Below are 11,631 nucleotides of genomic sequence, written 5' to 3'. Positions count from 1 at the left end.
GATGTGAAAAAAAGGGAGCCCTTGTACACTGTTGATGGGAATGTTAAATAATAAAACCACTGTGAAAAACAGTTTGGGAGTTCCTCAAAAAAACTAAAAATTCAGCTATCATATGTTCAGCAATCCCATTGCTGGGTATATATGCAAAATAAAGGAAATCAGTATATTGAAGAAATATCTGCCCTCCTATGTTTATTTCAGCACTATTCACAGTAGCCAAGATTTGGAAGCAACCTAAGTGTCCATCAACAGATGAATGGATAAAGAAAATGTGGCACTTATACACAATGGAGTACTATTCAGCCATAAAAAAGAATGAGATGCCATCTTTTGCAGCAACATGGATGGGACTGGAGGTAATTGTGTTACATGAAATAACCCAGGCACAGAAAGACAAACATCATATGTTCTCACTTATTTGTGGGATCTAAAAATCAAAACAATTGAACTCATGGAGATAGAGAGTAGAAGGATGATTACCAGAGGCTGGGATAGACAGCGGGGACTCTGGCGGTGGGGGGGCGGGGGGGTGGAAGTGAAGATGGTTAATCAACACAAAAATAACAATTAGAAGGAATGAATAAGACTTTGTATTTGATAGAAAAACAGGGTGACTATAGTCAAAATAATTTAATTGTACACTTTAACTAAAAGTGTATAATTGGATTCTTTCTAACACAAAGGATAAATGCTTGAGGGGATGGACACCCCTTTTTCTATGATGTGATTATTTCACATTGCATGCCTTTATCAAAATATCCTATGTACTCCATAAACTTATACACTGACCTATAAAAATTAAAAGTTGTTTTTTAAAAAAAATAAATTCAAGAAATTGTTTCAATAAACAAATTGTAGTGGCTCGCATCTTTAAAGTAAAACAGCATAGAGCAGTACTCTGTAACTGCATTTAATTGGAAATAGTGATAATCTGAATCAAAATTTGGATTTTCAACAGCCTAACCATAAATCTTCCAGAGACTACACAAGTAAATGTAAATAATTGCTCTCTCTCAAGCTTCCATATATCTTCTGGAATCTAAGTTAGATTGATCATGATCAACCTTTCTGTCAGAAAGGTTTTTTGTCTGTTTTGTTGTTACAGATGTTCAGCTCAACATAATCTCTGTGAAAAGATATTAAATTACACCTATTTATTTTGATCTAATTTTGGTAAGTGTATACAACAAAATGCTCATCTCTCTGCTAGGTACTGTGGGGGAGGGAAGAAAACCTATAAAATAGTCACCCTCATTTACACTGGTCTAGCATTTTATCATTTATAATGTGCTGTAACACCTATTATCTCATCGGACCCTCTGATGATCTCTCTTATCCCAAGCTTTTAAGTTTAACAAAACAGGTTTTGCCTTTATTTTACAGATATAAAAAGGGAGGCTATGAGAAGAAATGAGACTAGAGTCCAATAGCATTAAATGTTTGTTTCCCAGGGATATTTGAGTTTCTTAGAGGTCTCAAGATATCTTAAAAACAAAACAAAACAAAACACAACAAAATACTTTCGAGATCCTAAAGAATTAATCTCTAATGGTGTGATTTCCAGCTAACAGAAAAGACAGGTTCTGAGACAGAAGCTATCTTCAGATTGCCATACTTGGGCCCAAGACCTAGCTTCACGCCCCAACTATCAGTGACCTATGTGTCCTCACCTCAGACTGAGTGCTGCTCTCCTGCTGCTTTCCATCTGTTTAGGAGCCCCTTGTCATATACATTCTGGTGCAACTTGTTCTCTAAACTTTGTTTGCTCCCTTTTCCTACCTAATCAATATTGCTCTGTCCTGTGCCTGTGACCTAGTCCCTTAGGGCACTTTGTTTTTTGATAATGTATCTCTCTAAGGTGTTAATAAATGCTAACAAATGAATGCATCACTATCCCAGGGAAAGTAATTTTCATTTTAACTGGAGCTTTTCAGAGAACTGTGCTTTATACTGTTAATGTCACTCTCTGGACAAAATCTTCAAAGGCTCTTCATTGCTAATCAAGTTAATTCCAAATGCTTCAATCCTGGGGAATAAGGCCCCCAGAATTTCATCCCATTCTAAACTTTCTAGGCCAGTTCTCCCAGAAATCTACCCTGTGTGTTCAACGAATTAAACCATTCCCTTTGCCCCATATGTTTCCATGTTTCCACTTCAAATGGTATCCTGTCTTCTCCATAAATACTTCCCTAATCTCTGACCACTGTCCCACTATCAGCCTTTAAACTTTTATCAACTAACCTTTGAAGGACTTTAGATTAGCTGTTGAAGGATTGAGGGAGGAATTGAAACAAGCAGCAAGATGAGGAGTGCCCACTAAACTAGAAAGGTAGAAGGGTTTCAGAGATAAGCTTTGCCAATATCATACTCTTGCTAGGGACTTTGCCTGGAAATGGATGTCTAGTAGTCACTACTTGGAAAACTTTGTCTAGATTCAGCTGACTCTGAAAAAGTAGGCCCATGGGTATCAGACTGAGGAATATAAAAAGTATGAAGAATATCCTTAGAGTGAGGAAAACTGAGACCTCTAGAGAGGAAGTGACATGCCTAGAATCATATAGCTAGCAAAGTGGCAGAATTGTTGCATAGTTCACTGCTCTTGAAGCTCCCTATGGGAAGAACTTTACCCTGTGAAGATATGCCTTGTCTGTGTACTTAGAGCTTTTGCTCACGTTAACCGCACCCCCCAACCTTTTGGTTTTCACCCATGCCCTAGAGTTTCCCTTGTAACTACCTCTTAATCATTCTACTGCCAGCAATTCTTTTAAAGCAGTATTCCCTTTCATGCAATAACATCTTCTCAAATCACCTCCCTGATAGGAGGTAGTGCCACTAAAAACCCTTTTATTTATTGCTTTAGTGCACTTAAACATCTAATGAGTCAAATTTTTTATTTTTGTCCCTACTTTCCAGGGCCTGGTGAAGTATCAAGTTTTAGGAATATTATATAGTAATGGAATTTGACTAATCAATAGCTGACCTTGACTCAGAATTCCACATATCTTACCTCTGTCTTCCAGTACACATTCTTCCTTTGCTTTTCAGATTGTGGATTGGTAACTCTCATAATCACACCATCAGTTGGGGAGGTGGGACTATGCATACAATGTTTGATGAACAGCCAATATAAGAGAATTAAAAATAATGAGATTTTGGATTCAGAAATTATTGAGCTTTATGCTTTAATTTTACATAATATGTATTGATTATCTGCCTTGAAAGATGAGGAAAATAGCACTCTTATACTTCCTATACTCTCTTCCACCACTTCCTGATTTTTATGAGATTTATATTACTCATGTGCATTATGTTTTTATTGACACAAATTTAATATTTATCTTTTACGTATCCATTAACATAGATTTATGATTATTGCTTTATGCATTTGTCTCTCATGTTATATAAGAAACAAAAAGAGGAGTTACAAAACAAAATATAATAATACTATCTTTTATATTTACTTGCATAGTTACCTTTACCAGAGATCTTTAATTTTTTGTATGACTTTGAGTTACCATATAGCTTCCTTTCATTTCAGCCTAAAGGACTCTCCTTAGCATTTCTTGTAGGAGATATCCAGAGACAAATTCCCTTGCTTTCATTTATCTGGGATTGTCTTAATTTCTGCTTCATTTTTGAAGGATAGCTTTTCCAGGTGTGGTATTTTTGGTGACATATGACCCAGCAATTCTACCCCTGGATATATACCTAAATGAACTGAAAACAGGTATGTGACTTGCACAAAGCTAAAGAAACAAATTGAGAACAACAACAACAACAAAAACCTCACTATTTGAAAATGAATAAACTAGAAATAGCAAGGAATTGAGCAGAATTGCTTAAAATCAAATTAATAAAAGAGAAAAATTCTGAGATAATCACAGCAAATTCAGAAGATAAAGACAAATTAGATTCAGGAGAAAATAATAAAGATGGATAACAAAGATGATCTAGTAAGGAGAATGCTAATAGAGAATAACCTCTATTCTACAAATAGAATAAAGGAATTATTAGAAGGTATAACAGAAGGAAAATTCCTTGAACTAATGACAGAATTAAATATGCAAATATAATTATTTGCATATTTTATGTTTCAGGTGAATTTGATAGAGATTGAAATTAAGTCATATCCTGATTACATCCTTAAACTTTAAGGATAAAGAAAGCAAGTCATGTACATGTGGAAAAATAACTGGCTCATGTGAAACTTCTTCTAAGATACATGTGGTGTCAGAAGACAATGGAAAAATATAATGTTCTAAAAAACAGTGTGATCCAAGAATACTAGCCAAGTTTTAGATCAAATATGAAATTAACAGGCAGATACTCTAAAGCATTAAAGAACTCAGAATATATAACAACCATGAGTCTTCTTTGGGGGAGAAAAAAAAAACTACTGAATAATGAAGTGTTTAATTTTTTAAAAAACTGTGGGCCTGGTGCGGTGGCTCACGCCTGTAATCCCAGCACTTTGTGAGGCCTAGGCGGGTGAATCACTTGAGCTCAGGAGTTTGAGAACAGCCTGGGCAACATGGTGAAACTCTGTCTCTACTAAGAAAATATTTAAAAATTAGCTGAGCATGGTGGCATATGCCTATAGTCCCAGCTACTTGGGAGGCTGAGGCATCTGAATCGCTTGAACCCGGGAGGCAGAAGTTGCAGTAAGTCGAGATTGCGCCACTGCATTCCAGCCTGGGAGACAGAGTGAGACTCTGTCTTAAAAAAAAAAATAAATGATAAATAAATAACTGTGAACGATGAATGACTAACTAAAAAAAAAAATGGAGACATTGTAGAAAAACTATCGGTTGTGAATATTTATCCCATTTAATCATAGCCTCAAGAATAAACTGGGGAGATTATGATTACACAATAGAGTATGAATATCACATATTCTGATAAAGTTGTAAATGTTATAAATTGTGATTATTATATATTTACACAAAATAAATCTTGCTTCACCAGTGTTCCATGTCTTTTTGGTATGTTAACCAAAAGAATGAATTTCCCTTCTGGAATGTTACTCCTGGGAGGTAATTCATTATTTATGACACTGAAATTAATATACCAAGGTTTTCTTTCTTTTTTTTTTTATTTTAATTTTTATTTTTTATTATACTTTAAGTTTTAGGGTACATGTGCACATTGTGCAGGTTAGTTACATATGTATACATGTGCCATGCTGGTGCGCTGCACCCACTAACTCGTCATCTAGCATTAGGTATATCTCCCAATGCTATCCCTCGCCCCTCCCCCTTTACTTGAAAGTCAAGCCTTGTTGAATTATCCTCAGAAGATTCAGAGGTTTTTTTCTATATTGTTATGGTTGCCGATTTGTGCAGGGCTTGTCTTCTCCACTCTTCAAAGAGAACAATTATTTTTTCCTAATAGATTCCTGAACCGAGAAGCTGGAGATTTCTCTCAGATCTTTAGTTTCCTGACAGAAATGCTACGCTTTTCTCTCCCATTGACTTAGTAACTCAAAACCTTATTGATGCTACACACTCCTGCTTCTTCCCAATATCATTAAGAAAAAGCAATGGCATGATAGATCTCTTTCCATGTGATGTGAGGGGAACAATTGATGCCTGGTTTTTGGCTCTTATTTGCCATTTCAGCTACTACTGGAGATCTCAATATTCCTTTGACACTAGACTCAATCTGTTAGAGCTAAAAGGTACTTTGGAGATCAATAGAACATCTTCATTTTTATAGATGTGGGAACTAAGGATCAATAGAATGTGGTAAAGCAACAGCATTTCATATTGGTTTAAAGTGTGATCTCTGGAGTCAGACAGACCTGAGGTTGAGTACCAGTCTTGACTCTTACTAACTGCTTGGACTTCAGTTCTGAAGCCTGCATAGCCCCTTTTGGCTATGTACAATATTGGGCATTGTTTTTTTACCCCTTCTGAGCTGCAGTCACCTAATCTATAAAGTGTTGATTATAATAGTTTCTACCATGTAGGGATGTTTTAAGGGTTATATGTGATATAAAGTACTCCTCAATTGCTTGGTTCATAGTAAATGTATAATACACATTTACCATTGTTGTTGTTGTTTTACTGGGAAAGGAGAGTAGCTTGTCTAAAGTTACATCAGAATTATATGAAATATTTGGGACTCAAATGTATTTCTCAACTCCTAGTTCAGTAATCTTTCTTCTGCACTAGACTGCTTCTTCATGAAGTGCTTATTTAAGAAATATATAAGCCCTCCACAACACAAATGAATTATAGTATTTTATGTTTGATATTGTTATTTAGAACATTCTGAATAGACCTATCTTGCCACACAGTGCATAAAATGCAGAAGAAGAAATGTCCTTCACGTCTCCATAGTCCACAATTAGAATAAAGAAAAACACCATTAAGAAACTAGAAAAATATAAGATGAACAGGAAAATTTTTCTCGACATTTGGATTTGATTTTCTTTCTGCTTAGTTTTTCCTGTCAAATTGGTATTTATGTGATTACAAATGAGCTATGAGCCAAGGACACTGAAAGATCCAGGTTTAAAATGGCTTTAAAGAAATTGTCCATACCTCTGCAAGTCCGACACATTTCAGGGAGCCAAAAAAAAGGGCAATAAATTGGGTGGGGGTAGGGTGGGCAGAGAGGGGAGAAACACAGTAAAACAGCCAGTGGAAGAGGAACTGGGGCATGGAAAAAGTAGCAAACTTGGGAAAATTAAAAGAATGGGTTCAGCAAAAAGATAGACCCCAAAAGTTGACACTAACATGCAGGAGACTTTTAAATGACTATTATTTTACACTTAGAGCAGGGACCAGATGAAAATAGAGAGGAGTGAGTCTACCATCTCTCTCCCTGGCTCTCTGAAAATGGCAGAATGTGCATATAAGCTTTTTAATTTCTTTTAACTGTGATCCACACCTGTACAACCACACCCAGACAGTAGGTTAAAATCAAGCAGAAACAAAGAGCTGCTGCCCTCATATTAAAACTAATTAGTCTTGTACATCTGTGATCCTCTTGACAACCTTCAGGCCTCTAAATCTCTGGACCCTGCTTCCCTCCAGAATCAGGCTATGCCGTAACTTAGGCCTGTACCTTTGCCCAGCAATCTTTTACTTCATCTAGCAGGGCATATTAAAGAATTAGAATGCTGTAGACTGGAAACTGAATTTTTTTCTGCCCATATTATATTTTTCTATAATTTAAGCTGAATCAAATCAAGGGGGTTTAGAGAAATAATTGTTGACTGGATAAATACATGAGTATGTTCATTTTTAACTTTTTTAGCTATTGCTTTTTGCAAGATCAAATTTTACAGTCACATTAATGAGGTGAGGGATAGTTCTCTCCCAATCTAACACGCTTGGATTCCTTCCTACCTTTCATTGGTTGCCTTCCAATTTCCTCTACCTCCCTCTAATCTTAGTGGGCCTTAGATAATTTCCCCCATTACACCTAAGGAAATAGTTGTACAAAGCTGAGGCCTTAAAATCCTGACAGGAAAAATAAAACTTGAGCTAAGAAAATTGATTTACTGAAGTAGTTAATTCAATATACAGGGAATGTTACTACAACTTACATCCTTTTAACAGCTATGATTAGAGCTTGAAAAGTTTTGCCTGGCTGTTTTAGTGTGTAATTTGTGATTCATTCAATCAACCACCATTTATTGACTGCCTACCATGTGCCAGGCTCTGTGCTAGGTAGGCACTGTGCCAGTTACTACAAGGAAAACTTCATGTAGGTATTATTATTATTAAATTTATTTCAACAGCTTTTGGGGAACAGGGGGATTTTGGTTACATGGATAAGTTCTTTAGTGATGACTTCTGAGATTTTGGTGCACCTATCACCTGAGCAGTGTATACTGTACCCAATATGTAGTCTTTTATCCCTTATCCCCCTCCCATCCTTCCCCTGAGTCTCCAGATTCCATTATATATTCTTATGCCTTTGCATCCTCATAGTTTGGCTCCCACTCATAATTGAGAACATATGATATTTGGTTTTCCGTTCCTGAGTTACTTCACTTAGAATGATGGTCTCCAAGTCTATGCAAGTTGCTGCAAATGCCATTATTTCATTGCATTCTATGGCTGAGTAGTATTCCATGTTGTATATATACCACATTTTCTTTACCCACTCATTGGTTGGTGGGCATTTAAGTTGTGTGGTGTGTGGGTATTATTTTAAATGGAGCTACTTGAGAAAAGATTTAATTGTTTTCCTGTGATCCTCTTTACACAATCTATTGCAACATCTGGTCACCATTTCATACCTTTTGCCTTTGGCACAGTATCTTGCTACCACCTGGGTCCTACTCTGTGAAATGTCTTTCTGTTCCTGTTTCTATGGACAACCAGGGATGCTTATTGTGGTTTTTATGAATGACAATTATGTTCTACATGGGATGTAGTCCCAAGACACCTCTAGTAGGGACTGGCTTAGTATGGGAAGTTCTGCCAAGAGTTAATGCCTTTTTATCCTGCAATTCTTGTCCCCTTTGGCCAATTACATGTGGTGGGGAGTAGACTAACAACAGCAGACCTCTTTTGTGGTATACTAATCCAAGTCCTGAGTTATATTCTGGGACAAATAAGCCTGAACTTGGAGTAAGTAATAAGGTAAATGAGCAAGAAGCAGTAGGAGCATGAAGGGACAAAGAGAGAACTATTTTGCCTAACAGCCATGTCTCCAAGACAGAATATGAAATGAGATATCCCAATCTTCAAATCAGAAAGGCAAACCCTATATTCTATTCTGATAGAGCATTTGCCCAAAGATTTAGTTAGATCCAGAAAAGTATCCCAGAGTCCTGTACATTGCTTTAACCTCAGTTTTGATCCCTGTATAGTCTTACTCTCTTCTGTAAGGTTCTTATTTTTCCATACCAGGTGAGGTGATGAAAATTGGAACTCCTGGTCTAAGAATTTCAGACATATGAAATACTCCTACTGTGGAGGCTCATCTGGGTGTATCAGAACTTAGGGTACTATTCTTAGGCTCAGTTTTTACCCTCAGTTTTCCCCATATCTTATCTATAGACGCCACTTTTGTCCACGCCAGTTAGGATGTCAAGTTAACAAATTCTGCTTGCCTGTTAGGACCCTGCTTCGGTATGTACTCTTGTGCCAAGCCTGAATTAAACTCACTGCTTATTTTAACTCTGTCCATATCCCGTTCCCTCTGTTTTACTGTGACACCTGGGTCTTTGACCTTAGTTTTTCCCTTTGGATCCATTATACACTTGAGCTTCTCATTCTGTAGGACTTGATTTCTTCTTCTCCATTCTCCTCATGTTGCCTGTAAGACTTACTCTCCAGAGTATTCTTTCTGCCTTACTGACACACAGAGTTGTCTATTGGAATTGGGGAAGGCAGGTCCAGGGTCTGGACAGCAGGCACAAGCCAGCAGCTTCTTGATTTTTGAGGCTAAGTCCTTCCCTCAGCTAGAAAGCTGACATGTTAGACAGGGTTAAATCAGAAATGGCCAAGAATTTGGGAGTTCTGACTTATGATTGGTGAGGACAGAGATTCCTGGAGTCCTGCCACTCTTAGAAGGGTATAAATGGACAGCACTGAATTAAAACCTTCACAGGTGTAGAGAGAAGAGAGAGTGGCCACCATAGGCTCAGGAGCAAATAGCAGGTATCAGGTAAGACTTCTGATTGCTGTGGTATATAGACTGGCCTGAGTCTTTCATTAAGAGAATGTGGGTGAGAGTGTGTGTGTGTGTGTGTGTGTGTGTGTGTGTGTGTGTGTGTGTGTATTCTGGGCACTGAAAGCTCATCAAGAAAGTCTCACTGAAATCACAGCTTTCTTTCCTGGAGCTGTATATTGCTTCCTTTTCCTTTCCCCCATGCATCACACCTGCCACATGAGTATGTTGTGCCTGAAGACTTGGTGTTTATAGAAAGGTGGAGTCTTTTCCTGAGGAAGATGGTTTCTCTAGGAGAAATTAGAACTGATAAAGAATAATTACATTCAGCAGGCCCCATTATGGATAAAGCTGACAAAAGAAGGGAGGGTGAAAACTTCTGTTCCCAAGCCAGGTAGGACTTGGAGGGAGCAAGCAGAGAATTGAGAACTTTGTGCCAAAGCTGAAGAAGTCTTGAGGGTGATACCAGAAAGGTTGGCATGAAACCTACTTGGATAATAATCCCTTATACTTCTACAGTGCTCCACGCTTTGCAAAGTGCTTTTACATTCATTATTTCACTGAGTTCTTGGAGCGTATTTGTGAGGTAGTTAGATGTGGTGCTAGAGGTAAAGGAACTTATGCAACGTCACAAAATAAGTCGGTGGCAGAGGTGTAACTAAAAAGCAGGGCTCCTGATTTCTGGTCCTGTGCCCTCCCACTGCAGCAGGCTGACTGCCTCTGGATGAAGATGAAGGGCCAGCTTCTCTGTGGTGAGCAGTTTTTCAAGAATATTCTTAAAACAGGCATGAAAGCAGCAGAATGAAAAACTAATTTGTCACTGGTTATTCCTGGGGACTTGGGCTACTTTGTCTCGGTACACTTGATTCAACTTTGCTTTCTTTAGCAACAAATCTATCCTTTCTTTCCTAACAGATAGCTGCTAGTTATTGGTTTCTCAAATAAGAAAATGCCCATTTCTGCTGTTCGAACTGATAACCTTGCTAAACTCACACAGTTTTCTTCTTGCAGAGTTTTGGCAGTGAACAGAAGTCTCACACCCTTGTGAGGGCCACTAGGCTGGTTTCTGATCACAGCCAGTCATTTGAAGCATGGTTGCAATTTCTAGGGGACACCAGGTTTGGCACTCAGAAACTCAGAGACTCAGATTGAGCCAATAATCTCTCTTCAAATAATTATCTTTAAGCTCTGCTCTGGTTGTTAAAGTGAGCTGTAAAATGGGCACTTTCTCTCTCCAAGTCAATAGACAGAGCTGTTCCTAGAAAATATATATATATCCAAACACACACATATGTATATATGCAAACACATAAACATCCCATTCTTCTTCTGCAGCCAGGCCTATCCTCTGTTCCAAAGCAAAACAGCCAGAGGTGGCCTTGTCTTTTCTCTATTTCATACATGTACCATCAAGCTGACCTCTAAGTGATTCTTCTACTCTCAGACTTTCCACGTTATTCCCTATAAACCAAATGTTGAGAGAGAGAGAACACAGTGTGATTTCTCTCAGGTCTTCAACCTACTAGAGATTACCCAGCCTTTAGGCAACTTACTGAGAACAGACATACCTGAACAGACTGTCTACCCACTCTTCCCTTTTACAGTTTTAATGTGGCCCTTCAATTTACCCACAACTGCAGGAATAGCTCAGATTCTCTCCAGAATCAAGCAACTGCCTGACTGTAGAAAGCAATTTGGCAGTTGCCCTAACTTGGACTTTCTCTAGCTCCTGAGATAGGTCACTATTGTGTAAAACTAAATGAGAGCATATTATCATAGTACCTGAAAGATTAAGTGAAATTTCCTAAAAAGTGTATCACGTATAGTCTGGTAGTGACTTACACTCCAGGGAAACTGATTATATTACTTTATCCATCATGTGCTTCATAGTTTAGTTAATGAAAACACTGCTATTAATTGATGATTTAAATACATGCCTTATCAAAATGAGAATGAACCCAATCTTCATTTCACAGACCTTAAAATTTTGAATGTTGC

The sequence above is a fragment of the Pan paniscus genome, chromosome X, assembly GCF_029289425.2.
Source record: "Pan paniscus chromosome X, NHGRI_mPanPan1-v2.0_pri, whole genome shotgun sequence".
Taxonomy (NCBI): Eukaryota; Metazoa; Chordata; class Mammalia; order Primates; family Hominidae; genus Pan; species Pan paniscus.
Note: the sequence above shows the minus strand (reverse complement) of the source record.